A 16,398-nucleotide genomic window follows, 5' to 3' on the forward strand; every position below is an offset into this window, starting at 1 on the left:
AGTTGGTTTCTCCTCAACGCTTGATACATGAACCATGGCAAATTTCTAGCCCCATTCTTTACTACAATGCAGTCTTTCTGGACAGTGGAGTATTGCTAGGTGTTACCAGTCAACAGCAAAATGGATGGAACAGCTAGAAGTGGATCCCCCCCCAAACTCCCTTATACCACATAGTCTGTTTCTTTGGTACATATGCTAGAGATAATATATAAGATACCACATAGGCATTAAATGGCCCTGTGTGTGCTCTCCTGTCCTGCATACAAACAGTGTTGTATGTCAGAACGATCAGTATATAATTCTACATGACTATTAAGGGGGGAAGGGACTTGTTATTTTGTATAGTGCAAACTTATTCTGCAGCGCTTTTCAGGTTATTTATTTATTTATTACCTCCCAACAAAACATGCAGAAGGAAAGCAGGCCATCATAATGTCTGCATGTAGCTGTGTACTGTACATAAAGTGTTGAGGGGGGCTAGTATCATAATGCAAGTTCACCTTACTGTGCAGACGACGGAGTTACAAAAATACACAATATTTATTCAAAGAAAAGGATCGCCAAAGGATAAATAATAATGACAGATAAGCAGTTAAACAGTTACTGTGAAATTTCCTGCAGCTAGCTACAGCTAACTAATTCTTAACATTTCTAACATTTTACACAAGATACATGTTACGTTTGCACGGCACACTAAAGCACCACACCTCAACAGGGATGCAAGATGGTGTCCTAGTAAACCTGCAAACACACTCACAGTAATTGCAAGGACAAATTACACCACTCCAGGCAAAGATAGAAGGAAACCTGTCCCTTACTAATCAGGGAAAGTGGGGCACCCCTGTCTAAAAGTGGGGAAGGTGCCCTAATAAGGACAGACCCACCGTCTTCATCTCAGCCCTGGCTATTCCTGATTAGGTACCTGGAGAGATGCACAAAACCCATCACTGTTCACACCTACACACAGAACACGACTGTTCATACACCACATGTCTGGCCATCTGCACAGACCTATCAGAACATGTCACTATTCACACCAACACACCAGGTAATGCAAACCACACAGAACAGTAACCCGACTCAGAACTTACATGCTTACAGCTAGTAAACAATACCTAGTCCAAATTTCTCACACCTAGGGAAAAGAGAATCAGCCACCGTGCTGACAGAAAGGGAACCGTGTCAGGAATCACCCATCTCACCATACGTGACATAAGACATCTAGAAGCCACACCTGTCAAAGGGGAAGGGAGAGGGGGTCTGCATAAGATGGAGAAGGGGACAACATGTTTTCAAACCATCCTCAAGGAAGGTGAGAGAAACACTTCAGACTAACAAGCATAACACCCAGCTCTGTGGAACAACAAAGAATGAGTAAAATGACCAGCATCCTCTAAACAGAGGAGCTGGTATATATATGCAGCAGACCAGGGGGATTGGCTGGCTGAAGAAACTCCACACCCAGCCAGCTCAATTATCCCACATCTGTGAAGCTGTGCTCCTGGAACCTTATAGAATAATAGATGCCAGCAGCACAACCTAACAATACAAAGACATTAGCATTGACCAAGAAAGCTAATAACAAAGAATGCAAATAACAAAAAATATAAAGTTCCTATTAGTTTTAAAATGTAATAATCTTATGAGCAATATTGATGATACTCGCTAATTAAAATTGCTTGATGATGGAAGGCAATGCACAATTAAATGTGTGTTCCTTTTACATTAACAGTCTCTCAATTGCGTTCAAGTGCTTGAAATTGCTGTCTATGGTGTTGTCATTATCTCTGCATGCAGGCCTACTACTACTGTCCCTTTTTATGTGCACACTTGTCGGCTTTTATTGAGACCGGCCTCACTTACTACCCAATGTTGATTAACTCATAGATGTCCTCTTCTGGTTCTAATACAGTCATACTGCAGTGCAGTCATGTGCTTTCTTGGACCTGCATAGAGTTTCGTGCTTTGACTGCCAAACAGTCTCTCAAACGAAAAAGCAGACGCCAGATGTACAGTCTCTCTCTTTCTCTCTCTTTGAAGTCCTTGGCTCTCCTGCAGACTGTTGGTCTCCAGTTCTGCAACTATCACGCTCCATACAGCTTGTAGGTAACACCTCTACTCAACTACATAGTCCCTGATGATGGTAGTACTTAGCAGTACCAGTAAGTGTCATCATAGAAAAATTAGAAGTGTGAAATGGATGAAAACTTGATATTCCTAAATTAGTTTTATCCAATAATCCAGTACTGTTATATACATAAAAGGATCATTAAAGAGACTACTGATATAATGTTACAAATTAGCACTTGAAGAAGACTTCAATTTCTTCCAGACCTATTAGGTATTCCACATCAAGCTGTCAAATGAAACATGACACACTTACCAATTTTAATGTTGTGTTACAATTTATAAAAGAGAAGATTGTGATAAAATGTATGCACTTCCATGAATCGACACAGTGGGGAATGAAAAGTCTATTAATTTAATGTCTGTCTGTTAGGCTACAAACACGCCTGATCATACTGTCGCTTGGTAATTAAATCTCAGTGGTGATTTGACAAGAGGGCATGATGAAAGTTGTAGAAGATCTGTATCTATTTTAATCTCTGGAACAAGAGACATTCAAGGATTTCCTTGTTTTTCACTGATCAGTGGGATGTCAAAGTTCTAGTAATAAGTCCAAAAATGACTTCTCTTTTGAGACATGCAGAATACAAATTGTTTGGCAGTGCAGTACAGGGTGTCTGTAAAGTAGGTCCCACTTTAATAAATTCACTACTCAATGTAATTTATTCACATAACATCGATTCAACGTGTAAATTCTGTTTTTATTAGTTTTATAATGATATAACATCGATCAAAATTTGTACATAACATTAGGTTATAACCTTTTGCATGTTATTAAAAAAGTGCTAGATTGCTCTTAATAAGCCGTTAAAGGGTAGAAGAGGAAGGGGAATAGGAGGAGTATATGGATGAAAAGGAAGGGAGACAACTATGAGTTACGGCTTGGTAAATCAATATGTATTTTAACTTATAGATTGTTTAACAAAGTCTAAGAAAATGTATCTCTATTAATTCTAAAAGATTATGCAGGATTAAAGCAGTTTAGACCATGGGTCCCAGGTAACTTTGAATTTTTCGTGAGTTCTATTAGCCCAACTTGTTAGTTCCTCGGGTCTTCTCATTTTTATTTACTTTAGTTACCCATTGGATATATGTAGGGGCTTCTGTTTGTTTCCACATGGTAGGGATTAAGAATTTTGCAGCCGAGATCAAGTGGATTATTAGGTTAGACTTTGAGGGTCTGTAATTTGAAGAAGATTTAGAAAGTATCACATACCAAATTTTTCATTTTATAAGATGCACCGGATGATAAGACGCACCCCTGTGTTAGAGGGAATAAATAGGCAAAAAATATTTTTAACTCACCCAGAGACAGTGCAAGGAAATGTGCCAGGCGACGGAACAGAAGGAGCAACGGAGGTCTGAGATCCCGAAGCTCCGTGTCATAGCGGTGCTTGTTCAGCAGGAGGAAGAGAACAAGCCAATTGGTGGAGGCGGGGAAGCAGCAGCAGTTCCCGCCGGCGCTCACTACCAATCAGCAGCACGTATGGGTGGCAGTGGGGAGGAGAGAGAACTGGTAACTGATCGCACATTTGTTTGTGCAATCGTGATTTTTTTTTTGTGCGACCTCGATTTAGAACAAATGATGAATTTCGGCACATTTGCTTAATAAAACGCAGCGACTACCCTCCCCCTTTTGGGGGAAGAAAAGTGCATCTTATAAAGTGAAAAATACGGTATTATGGGGAGAGTGTGAAGGTATTGTTTGATATGATGCGTATGGCTTTTTCAGTCTGGTCCCAGAATGGGCGTATGATTGGACAGTGCCACCAGACATGTATTAAAGAACCTGTTTGTCTGCTGCATCGCCAGCATAAATTGGAATCAGCTAATTTGTAATTATATAGCCATTCTGGTGATTTATACCATCTGGTCAGAAGTTTATAATGGTTTTCTTGTAGCCTAATACATCTAGAAAAACCGTGTGAGTTCCTCAAAATGTATCTAACGTCCCTATCTAACAGTTGAATGTTTAATTCCTTTTCCCAAAAGAGAATATATGCTGGTTTGGTGGTTTCTTGAGGGTCGATAAATTTCCTTTTAAGGGTCGCAATTCTCCTACTAGTATGACACTGTGAAGTGATAATTTGTTCCAATTGAGAGAATGGTCTGAAATACTCCATAAACTACAAATGCTTCCGATATACTTACCCTACTCATTCTTCAGCAATATTAAATCACTCTTCTCGAGATTCATTTGGAAACATAAGAAACCCCATATAGCTTATCATCTGTTGGTTCAGAGGAGGGAGAATGGCAGAATAAGTTTACCAGACGTTTCAATATTACAAGACAATCCAACTTAATAGATGGTTGGAACTAATAAAACCTTCTAAAAATTAAATTATAATTTCCTTAGCCAAAGCTACATATGGACCCAGCTTCTTGAAAGATCTCTGTAACCCATCACCTAAAATCTACAGAAAAGACTCCTATGATTTTATCCTAAGAGGAGAATGTGAGACATGGGACTACCTACAAGATGAATTGGCGCCACATCCATCGCCTACAACCCCCTTGAGCCTAATTCCAGACATACTAGATATCAAACTAAATATTCACACTAAATTGATTTGGACATACCTAAAAGACATCTCGATATCTGATATCTGGATGCAGCGACAAAATGGAAACACACAATTAACAGAATGGTTACTTTCCCAAACATCATGTTCCTCCCTTGTGCTTGATGTAGTTCTGCAAGAAAAAATTACATGTAGTTAATGGGGTTTTGTCATTAGGGGAAAAAAAACATCCACCAGCTGGGCCCTGCATAAAATAAAAAACAAGGGCATACTCACTTGTCCTGGAGCCCTGGGATGCAGCGGACAGTCGGCGTCAGTATTCAGTTGGCCAAGCTGAAGGACAGGGTTTTATCCCAATGACAAAATGCATTTAAGTCAGTCAATCAAGAGAGCCACTGCATGATGGCCTGGTCATTTCTTCCCACTCTTCTTATCCAGCTTGAGGCAGGGCATCTTTGAGGTTGGCAAGAATTGGAAGGTGAAAGTGGAGTGGTGCACCATCCTGCTGGTAGACATAATCATCACAGTTATCATACAGTTGTAGCATTAACCAATTTTCCAGAAGTTCCAGATAGGAGAGGCGGGTTAACATGGACTCTGCAAAAACGAAAGCCCATACAGTTTGTGGTAAGACGAGGCACAGAAGACATTCCATTTCAGTAAGATACACTCCATGTATATTCCAGATGTCTAGTCAGGTCAAACAAGCTTGTGTTTTTGGCTGACAGTGGATATAATTAATGCAAAAGCATGTGTGGAGATTTAGTATAAATGGCCAGTAACGTCTTTGTTTTCACCAAAAAACTGTTTGTCTAAGCCTTAAATACATTTCTTGATCCCTTTGGGTTTCTAATTAGATTCTGATGTAAAACAAATGTACATTTGATTTGTAGCAAAAATTCTAAGAAGGTGTGAGGGAAAGTGGAACATTGTTTTAATCTAAAAACACCTGAAACATCATGTTTGGTGTGAAATAGGCTAATTTCACATCATGATTTTCCATACAGTTGGCAGCATATCACTGGAGTCCACTGACCCCTATGGGCAGATGTGTTAAAAGTATATTGGAAAGTATTCCAGTGGGGCATCAGCTTTTCAAAGTGTGCAAGTTTTCTTATTCCAAGCCAGACATACACAGTGACATAAGTGGATCTATATGTAGTTTAAAAAGTAGGTTTGTACAAAATTACATTATCCCAACCAGTAGAATACGAAAAGGTGGGAGAGGGAAAGTAATCAAATAAATGAGTCTTGTTGTTGTCAAGTGTTTCATACATATAACATTTTAGCACATATGTGCAAATCAGATCATCAGTATAATCATACATATCATCTTAGTGTCCAACCGACTCAACAGGAGGCTCCACCTGCTCTCGGCACCCCACAAGAGTCGGTGCGCATGTTGGAGATACACCAGTGCCATTGCACATGCTCCAGTCATGTCTTCCTGCAGGGGAATATTTCTACCTAGACTTGTTGCCAGTCTCTCTATATACACTGTTCTCTTTGAACTTACTGCCAACAATGTGGACAGAGTAGAGAGTTCATAGCTCAGACCTGTGAAATCGTTTTGGACATTTGCTGCAATTATTCATGAAGACTAATGCGTCTTAAGATTCTTAATGCACAATAATTACCTCAGGTCTGTAAATGCCATAAGATGATTTAACATTTTTGTACTCTATGATAGAGACCTGAGTATTGAACTAAAATAAATTAATAGAGAGCTTTGTTCGAGCACTAGACACATGAATAAGAGGTCAGTTTCTTCACTAGAATCCATAGCTGGTGTTGGAGTCAAATTGAATAAAGGGTAAACTAGGAGTAAAGAATTTAAAATACCATGTCCTTATTAGTTCCAAAATATAAAGATTTTAGTGAAAATGCCCAGTGTGGGTCCCAAATTCCTGACAGAGCACGTAGATGTGGTTATTGATTTAGTTTAACTCTAAATGAAATCATCATGTAGTATGTACAGGCCATACTATAACCACCATATTAGATCCCAGGAATCATTAGTATTTACAGCGCTGTCACTGCAATATAACATTGCATACTTAATTATTAACCCCTTAAGGACCAGGTTGTTTTGTACCTTAAGGACCAGATACTTTTTAGGGATTTTACCCATGTGGCGGTTTTACTGCTCTATTTTTTTTCCTTTAGCTACCAAAATTATTTTTGCTGCGTTTTTTTCCCCGTGACATATAGGACTATTTTTTAAATATCTTTTTCACTGACTTTTTTTTCTGTTTTTTAGTTTTATTGGGGGTAAAATGCTAAAAAAAATGATTTTTTTTAACATTTATAGTTTTAAAAAAAAATTATTTTTATATTTACACTAAAATAAAGTATGAAAATGGGTTCCTCTATTTATTTTGGATGTTTTGATATATAGTATGTATGGTTTTGGTTCACAGGGCGCATACGGTGACGGTTTTTGTTGGCGTCTGCTTTGTGTTATTCTCTTTCTTTTGTATGTATTGTTGTTTTATTCTGTTGTTTTGTTTTACTTATTTATGTAATCATGTTTTTTACTATCTGTGTCCCCCATGACGTCATGAAAGACCTCTGGCGGACACTCACTTTTTTTTTTTTTTTAACTTTATTTGACCTTTTCCCACTGTAGCTGGGGCGTCCATAGGAGCCCTAATTATAGGGGAAAGCAACCCCTGTGGTGACATTAGTCACCTGCAGAGCTGCCAGGGTCTAGTCTGACCCTCCAGCTCTGCAGTAGCAGGGAATCCCAAAAGGTCACATGCCCCCCCGAGGCTCCCGTAGTGAAAGTATATCTTCCTTTCACTTTGCCCAGACAGTGCTCATTGAGCACTGTATATCGGGGAAGCAGAAGGCAGGAAGGGTTAAAAACCCCTCCTGCCTTCTGCTCCGGGTTATCAGCTGTCACTAACAGCTGATAACCCGTTCCTGCCTCTGACTGATTGCAGAGGCAGGAGACTTAGAGCACTGCTGTATTTTTACGATTGGTGGTCCTCTAAGCCCAGGACCAGCCGCCGTATATATACAGTGGCTGGTCATAAATGGGTTAAAGAGGGTTTCTACATGATATACATTCAGGCTAAAAGCACACGGCTGTATTTTGGGGCTGTGTGCTCTCCATGTAATTTCATGGACACCACACAGCTCCATTGTAGCCTATAAGGCTATACACAACTATTTTTTTATACGGACTGATTTGCCTCATTAAATAAAAACTCATGGCACGTGCTATTCTAGTTTTCACAGAATAAATTAGGGCATTCCAAAGTGCTGGTTCCGTGGACATAGGACAGCACACAGACACGTGCTGTCCAATGCAAGTTGTGCTTAATTTCGTCGGGTTACGGCAATGTGCATCTACCCGTATCACTATCCATGTAGCATTGGGGTGACCAAAAATGACCAGAATTGCTTTTTTTATGGTTCCAAAGTGCATTTGTTGTTCACATATATGAACTGTGTTTGGAAATTCCATTACTTCCCATTGCCACATGAAGAAAAGGAGAGACAAGAACATTAAGGGCTCTGATCTGCTATTGATACCTATCACAACCATATATACTTTTGAAGGGCCACTAACCTGTCAGATAATTTATGCTCATGTAATAACCTGTGTGTCTCATCAAGCTTTTAATATACTGTTTGTACCTTTTTTTTTCTTTTTACTAATGTAAATCAAGGTTAAAGTTGCAGGCACTATGGATCTCCCTTCCAGTTCCTCTGCAATCTACTGCCTGTTGTTAGGTATGGAGTTTCTGTAGTAACAGAGATGCTGGCACATTGTCTTTGCTATCAGGGTTGGGCTATCTGGACAGCAGAGGGGTGGGCATTCAGATATTACCTCCTTGCTGATTGGGAACTGAGGAAAAGGAAGTACAGGACAGTGAACTATGGGCAGAATGGTAGTGTGACACAACCCCTGCTTGAAAATGGATTGCAAGCAACAGGATAGCATAAAAATTGGGAAGACCACCTGAAAATTAGTATGTAAAAATATGACACAGGCTGCAAACAGCAGCAAGTGAGTGAGTAAGGAGATTTTGCTATATTTCAGAAAGCTTGTTTAAAACTCAGGTATGCTTTAAATCCCTTTTATATGGTCACTGATGTTACAAACAACCTGTGCTGATGTAATTTGTTATGTGATAACTTTCACAGTATAGGTTAAATAATTAAAACTAAATTTTATTGTAATTCATTAAAATACAACCCATAGGGCACACCAAACAAAAACATACAAACATGTGCAGCCCTCCAGGACTATGTGGTGGTATTATTCTCCCATTCTGTGCATGAGGAGAAAAAACTCTAATCAGTAGGCCACCCTGATTTATATTAGTGGAGCAAGATCAATTATTTCCAACATCCCACTTCTGGGAAAGTTTTACTGGTTACTGATTATTAAGCGATAGGGTAACCTCTAGAGATGAGCAAGCATACTCGCTAAGGACAATTACTCGATCAACATTCTCCTTAGCTAGTATCTCCCCGCTCGGAAGAAAAGGTTCGGCTGCCGGCGCGGGTGAGAGGTGAGCAGGGGGAAGCGGGGGGAGAGAGGGAGAGAGAGATCTGTAACAGCACGGGAGCGAGTATACAAGGGAACGAGTGTCAGGCATCACTTGTCCAACACTCAGCCCGTGTAAAAGGGCCTTTAGCCATCCCGTTGAACAACCTAGATATAAGTACCATGTAAAAATACAGTCACAACCTGACTTTTTTTGTTTTTTTAAGAGGTAAAGAATGTCAATGCTATTGTAGGCTTAATTTATTTTATGCGTACAGTGATATATTGTTTTAGATACGCTGTTTATGCCTTAAGGCACTTCCTTCTTTATGTGTATAATCCTTTGCTAACAGCAGTTACTTTCATTTATCCAGAAGATCTCTTGGCTGTAAGCCACCTCCATACAAATTCAAAATAGGTCTCTCTAAAATGGAATTTAAATTGTCTGCATTGTGTTAACTAAACACATACAAAGAAAAATCCAGGAGCGTGGTATGAAAAAAAGAGATATGGCAAACGTACAGTAAATTGTACAAAACAAGCTTTTACGTTCAAATGAATACATGTCATTTCAATCAAATATATTACAATAAGTTTCCGTCAATGGAGTTAACTTTAAAAAAAATGTACCATACCTACTTTTTACACTGTGCAAATGCTACATAAAATATTGTATCTCCTCTGGAGAATAAGCGAAAGAATATGAAGACATACCGTGGAGCTTAACTGCTAGGGGCAAATATTTCACAGCACAATAAGTTTTCCTTGTTTGTTTGTCTGGCATACTCATTTGATTTGTTCAATGGTCAATCTAAAGGATACAAACTATTGCTAGGTAAGAAGAGGACAGCAAAATTAGGAAACTCAGATAGAGATGAACTCCCCAGTGGGTATTGCTAGGTTCTGGTTTTGCTGTGCATGCTCCAGGGAAAGCACATCTTATATCAGTCAGCAACACTATGCAGCACCTACTGTTTTAACATATTCCTTCCATTTTTCTTTATTTAGCCTAGGCAATTATTAAAAGAAGCAAATCATAATGATAATAGACCAGTGTGACTCTTAACTCTTAAAATGTAATTTTGACCACATTTAATAATATCTGGCATCTGGGTTAGTCCTTTATGTCTGCCTTGTACAGTTGCATGTCAGGAATGTTGTGGTCAGGAGTGATTTTTACCCCTACTATTCAGTTTAATTCTAGAATTCGCACAAAGGCATGGAGACAGCCAAAACAGATATCCGGTGTAAGGGGCCCTCACAAAAATGTCAGATTCCAGGACTATGGTGAGTATAACATGAGGAAAAGCAAATTTGGGTTCATTATGGTCAAACTGGACCCAATATTAGCTAAAGGATCTCATTGACTTACAATGATGTCTTCTATGGTTAAGTCAAATCTGATGCAATTTTTCATGAAGGCTCCAAACAGAGCCTCTGATGCAAATGTGAATAGAGCATGGCATTTTTTACAGGCTTCTGTGAAAATGTCAATGGGTGGCATACATAATAAATGGTGCATAACTATGTTGGGTGTCATAAATGCTTTATTAAAATTTGAAATAAGTAAATCAAGTTAAGGTAAGTGCAACAAAAAACAAAGTCAGCACTCCCAACAAATAAATGAAATGCAAACGTGCACAAAAGCCATGACTGAGACAATTACAGTAACAAACACATGCTTCAGCACTCATGCGCATTTAATATCTGCATAAAATTGCAGAACTCTTGTTTATATACACTGCATAAAAAATGCAAGGTTCTTAGCGCACATTTTGATCAAAATATGATGGCCATCCGCTTCGTCCAGGTGAACCTTATTGGATAGGTTCCTAGCTCTATTGACAACTCTCTTTGGGCCAAAAAGCTTCCAAATGAAAGGAAAATTAATGCAGTTAGTGTAAACTACAGTTGTATTACTTTAAGCAGATATTAAATGAGTGCTGAAGCACGTGTTTGTTACCGTAAATGTTACAGCCATGACTTCTCTACACTTCACATTTAATTAATTTGTTGAAAGCTCTTACTTTTTTTGTTGTATGTGCATTTTTGTAGAAGTGGTTGCCTACATTTGTCATGTGCTCCATTCACCCATCTGTCCCAGGTTGTTTTGTGATAGTATTTAGCTAGGTATACAGCTATCCCATTCATCTGGAGGCTTTTTAGCAAAGAAAGGTGTCCATAGAGGTATCAACCATTCATTAAGGTTTGCCTAGACATGGCAGATGGGCCCACATATTTTGATCAAACTATGGGCTAAGAACCTTGCATTTTTCATGCGGCTAGTATAAGCAACAGTTGTCCAATTTTAGGCAAACATTAAATCTCTATGAGTGCTGAAGCATGTGTTTGTTACTTAAAGGGGTTGTCCCGCGCCGAAACGGGTTTTTTTTTTTTTCAACCCCCCCCCCCCCATTCGGCGCGAGACAACCCCGATGCAGGGACGTACAGAAAGCTTACCGGAGCGCTTACCTTAATCCCCGCGCTCCGGTGACTTCTATACTTACCTGTGAAGATGGCTGCCGGAATCCTCTTCCTCCGTGGACCGCAGCTCTTCTGTGCGGTCCATTGCCGATTCCAGCCTCCTGATTGGCTGGAATCGGCACGTGACGGGGCGGAGCTACACGGAGCCTGCATTCTGCACGAGCGGCTCCATTGAAGAGAGCAGAAGACCAGGACTGCGCAAGCGCGGCTAATTTGGCCATCGGAGGGCGAAAATTAGTCGGCACCATGGAGACGAGGACGCCAGCAACGGAGCAGGTAAGTAAAAAACTTTTTATAACTTCTGTATGGCTCATAATTAATGCACAATGTATATTACAAAGTGCACTAATATGGCCATACAGAAGTGTATAGACCCACTTGCTGCCGCGGGACAACCCCTTTAAGTTAAGGTAAGACTATAAGAAGCTACCAAACTGTTAGGCAAATCGTATTTGGGTGAAGTTATCATTTGAAGGAAGTGATCTTTTAGTCTGGAAGGAGGTGGAGAAGGAATAATAACCAATATGCTGAACTAAGAAGTTAAACGTTTGAAATAATATCTTACATCTCAGGTAGCACAACACATAATGGCACAGGAAGCTTAAAAACCAATACAAAATGAAATTCTATAATAAGAGAAAGGTGGTCTAAAGAATGGCATTGAATATTAAGGGTTAATGGAGAAGTTCATAACCACACAGCATTACCTTTTCCCCAAAAAATTCTTACATTTGCATTTAGATAGTTCAGTGCCAACTTTTGAATAAGATACTTTCCGTCTCTGTCAATGCAAAGCCGAATGTTATTTAACACAGAGGCAGTCAAATTACATTTCCATTAAAGCAGGTCCAAGACAATTATCTGGGAAAAGTTCTTAATAAAACAATCCACTGTCTGCAAAATTTAATTTCCAGAAGCCGAGTCTAGTGAATATTCTGAGAAAGTGAGCAAGGAGGAACATTGAGACAAAAGAAAATATACCCAGTATAATAGACATAAAGATCTGATAATAGCTCTGTGATGTAGCTAATATTAACAATAATGATCACTTCCGATTATTCTAGTGCTATTACAGATGATTAAGTATTGTGACTAAAAAAACATTTTAGTCACTCATCTCCATTCAGATCTGCTTTCTTGAAGGAATAGAACTAATTGAAATTCATTTTTTGAATATTCCATCCAAGATTTATACTCTGATTAAGTATCGTGCCACACTTTACATAACATTTCACTTACTGAAGTAGTTTTTTTCATATTCCATTGCTTAAATATGCTTCCCTATGTATGAGTAGCAAATTATAGGGATCAGTCCACTGTAATAATATCTTTAACAACACCAAGAAAATGTGCCACTTGGTTAACAACAGCTAAAACACAATGCAGTAGATTCATATCTATAGTCCACCTCCTCCTACTCCCTTCGATATTGACTGATGGCCAACATGTATGCAGGCAGATATATGGTGGCGATTAGTCAATGGTGAGGAAGGGCGGAGGGGAAGACTAAGTGCCTGTTGTTCACACAGTTAGACCAATACAGGTTAAACAGGATAAGGGATTAAAGGGAGCCTTGGTGTTAAACTATTAAAGGGGTTATCAACTTTGCTGCAACTCCAAATACAGTCCAGAATTTTTGGGGAGGAGGCAGTGCAGCATATATATTTGACTGTATATATTGTTTCATAGGTTCAGAGGTACAGTATACCATCACTTCCTAAAGTAACTTCTATTTAAAACATAACTTTTAATAAATATAATTAAACCCAAAAAGGAATCATTTTTAGTTTTTCATATATATAGTGCATACAGTAATATAGGAACAATTGGCAATAGCAGACAGATTGGTGAGGTATCAATATACCACTCGCTGTTTGCAGTAAGGCTACAGTTATCAATGCTACCCGTGTGCTGGTCATCCATATAGCATCCTAAGTTCTGCCTGCATAAAATGCTGGGTAGTCACCCCAACAATAGTGGCCCTACTAAGTGGTGGTTGACCCTAATCAGGAGGCTAAATATCCCTAACTATGAGGACACTGACTGCATCAAAGAAGTTGAAATTAATTTCCAACGCATTTCCTCCTCAGGATACTAGATTCATCAGTGGACCATTTTTAAAAAAAATATTTAATCAGTTTTTATTAAAGTTTTGGGAATATTATAAAATAAGCAATAGTACAAAGGTCTCGCAGGACCATATAAATGTATTAAAATGCTAACTAGAGTTGAACGGACGTTCTCTGCTGAGCTTGATGCTCGTTCGAGTATTAGCATACTCGATGGTGCTCGTTACTCGAACGAGCATCACGCTGTGTTTGACCCCGCCCCAGTTTTTCGCTCCTCCCTGCTGTGACGTGCCTGTTTTGGCCCCTCCCCGCCGCGACGCAGCGCGCGCATTAATGGCAAATTTTTGGGCTGGCAGGCAGAGAGAGAGAGAGAGAGAGAGAGAGAGAGAGAACACACACGAACCAAGAAAGAAAAAAAAAAAGCTCGGGACCCGGCGTCCCACATACAAAAATGCTCGAGTCTCCCATTGTAGTCAATGGGGTTCGTTACTCGAGTAGAGCTGTCTAATTTTATGAAAAGCTCGACTCGAATAACGCGGACCCGAGCATTTGGGTGCTCGCTCATCTCTAATGCTAACCTTCACATTTTCTTATGTCATTTCAAAACATATTTTATACATTTCTCTTTTTGATTTTGTGATTTCATTTTTACAATATATTGTTATAGGACGGGTCGATCCCATAGAACTTATGAAATCAACAATTTTAACTTTCACATTGCCTGATCTATAGATCAGTTCTACTGTAGTTATTATAATTAGAGAGAAGATTAAGCATCCATGGTAATGTCGTAAAAGGAGATACTTTCTTAGTTCCAGATTTGAACATAACTATATTGAACTCTAAGTAAGTTTAGTTTTGTTAACTTAGAAGTAGAATTTATCAGAAAACAGATAGAGAAACACATAGTGAGGAAATAGGTGGGGGGTGGGGGGGATGGAATAAAAGAAATAATAAAAAAATGAATACATTTTTTATAAAGAAAATAACAGACACATATCAGCGGATGGAATTGGGAGGTACCCTCAGGTATCCCCACTGCATTTGAGTTAGTTTAACAAGGCCTGAAAATCAGAAGTGTTTTGAAACTCTAATTAAGGGCTCCATATTGTGATAAATTTCTCCAGGAAGTCTGAATCCTCAGACATTAACCCTTCCTTTGTCATTATCTCATTTAATTCCTAGATCCATTCAAGGGCAGTGGGTGTTTTGTGGAGTCTTATAAGTTGTGAGGTTGGATCTGTAGGGATCAGGCTTGTTTTTCCAGCAAATCCCACAAATGTTCGATTTGATCGAGAACAGTGAAATTTTGGAGGCCATCACCTTGAACTCTGTCTTGTTCCACAAACCAATCCTAAACAATTTTTGCAGTGCAGTAGAGTGCATTTTCCTGCTGAAAGAGGTCACTGCCATTATGGAATGGCATGAAGAGGTGTACTTGGTGTGTACAATCATTGGGTACAAATGTGTCCATTCTTAACTGTTCGAGTTATGTTGAGATAAGTGGCCAAAGGTAACCAATTTTTTTTTATTTGTTATTACAGGTATGTCTGTGGTTAGGCTCTCCTAGCCAGCCAGAAAACTACTGTACACTGATGAGGAGCAAAAACCCCAAAACAGCCTGTTTATACATGATTTTATTTTCATTCTGGTGAAGACTCTGGTTTTGGTTTATATTCCCAGTCATGTTACAAGGTCTGTTAAAAGTTCAGACATTGACTTGTACAAAACCTACATTCTAATAAATGGCACTGCTGAGGCATTATAACATCTTCTATTTGCATACTAAATTTCCCAGAGGAGCATCACATGGACTTTAAATTCACCCCCACCTACTAGGAAAAAATGTACTCCTCCTGACCGATGTTGAGTGTTGTAAGTAACGCAACATTTTCTTTCAAGGTGGTCATCTAATGCCACTTATCTTGGCACAATTCAAAATAGTCAAACAGTTAAGCATAGACACATATGTAGGTGGCACGTGTCAAAGCAACATCCACATTAATGCTAGGACCTAATGTTTCCAGCACAACAATGTCTATAGCATCACCCTGCCTTCGCAAGCTTGGCTTCTTTTCCCCCCGCATGCACTCTGTCATCTATACAATGTAAAAGAAAATGTCATTGATTAGAATCTACCACCCTCCTTCAAGCTCTTGTGTCCATTGTAGAGCTTTTGGTAGTAGATTGACTGGGGTCAGCATAGGCAATTTTTGCTACTATAGCTCTTTTGCGGGATTCAGGGCAAATTCACAGTTTTATTTGGGGGGGAACGGCTCTAAGCTAGGGCCACATGCTGATGTTGGCTGCAATAGGGATTGCATGACCAAAGACTGCTGTGTAGTTCTGCGACCTTGCACTCTAATTGAAGTCAATGGGGTCACTCTGTGACTCACAGATTGCTGTGACCATGACCCACAGATCACTAAAATCCACTAAGGTTGGATTTTTTCGATCCCCCTTACCTCCTCCCCATACACAGTATAAAATATATTTTCCCTCAGAATATACAATCTTCACACCATCAAACATTATACACATACTCCACACAGTATACATCCCCCAGAGTACAATCTCTGCTCACTGCAACAGTTTATCTCCACCTCACCCCCATAGAAGACACCCAGCAATCAATCACTTCACCAGCACTTGTTATGTAGCTTTGTCTTCTTTCTTGCCGGCAGTTTCACAT

At 39.3% G+C, this 16,398-nt stretch overlaps 1 long non-coding RNA gene across 3 annotated transcripts in view; it reads right to left on the reverse strand.

Moving 5' to 3' along the window:
- Positions 1–2,899: 2,899 nt before the first annotated feature.
- LOC136577429 (uncharacterized) overlaps positions 2,900–16,398 on the reverse strand; it is a 38,483-nt gene continuing 24,984 nt past the window's right edge. For 2 of the 3 annotated variants that reach the window (XR_010786469.1, XR_010786471.1), the window contains exons 2-4: positions 4,929–5,157; positions 4,711–4,824; positions 2,900–4,358 (exon numbers count right to left, since the gene is read on the reverse strand). This is a non-coding gene — a long non-coding RNA (uncharacterized lncRNA). Of the gene's footprint in view, positions 4,359–4,710; positions 4,825–4,928; positions 5,539–16,398 lie in introns of those variants that run through there. The other variant, XR_010786467.1, reaches the window with a different exon arrangement.

This window comes from Eleutherodactylus coqui, chromosome 1 (genome assembly GCF_035609145.1).
Source record: "Eleutherodactylus coqui strain aEleCoq1 chromosome 1, aEleCoq1.hap1, whole genome shotgun sequence".
NCBI classification, from domain to species: domain Eukaryota; kingdom Metazoa; phylum Chordata; class Amphibia; order Anura; family Eleutherodactylidae; genus Eleutherodactylus; species Eleutherodactylus coqui.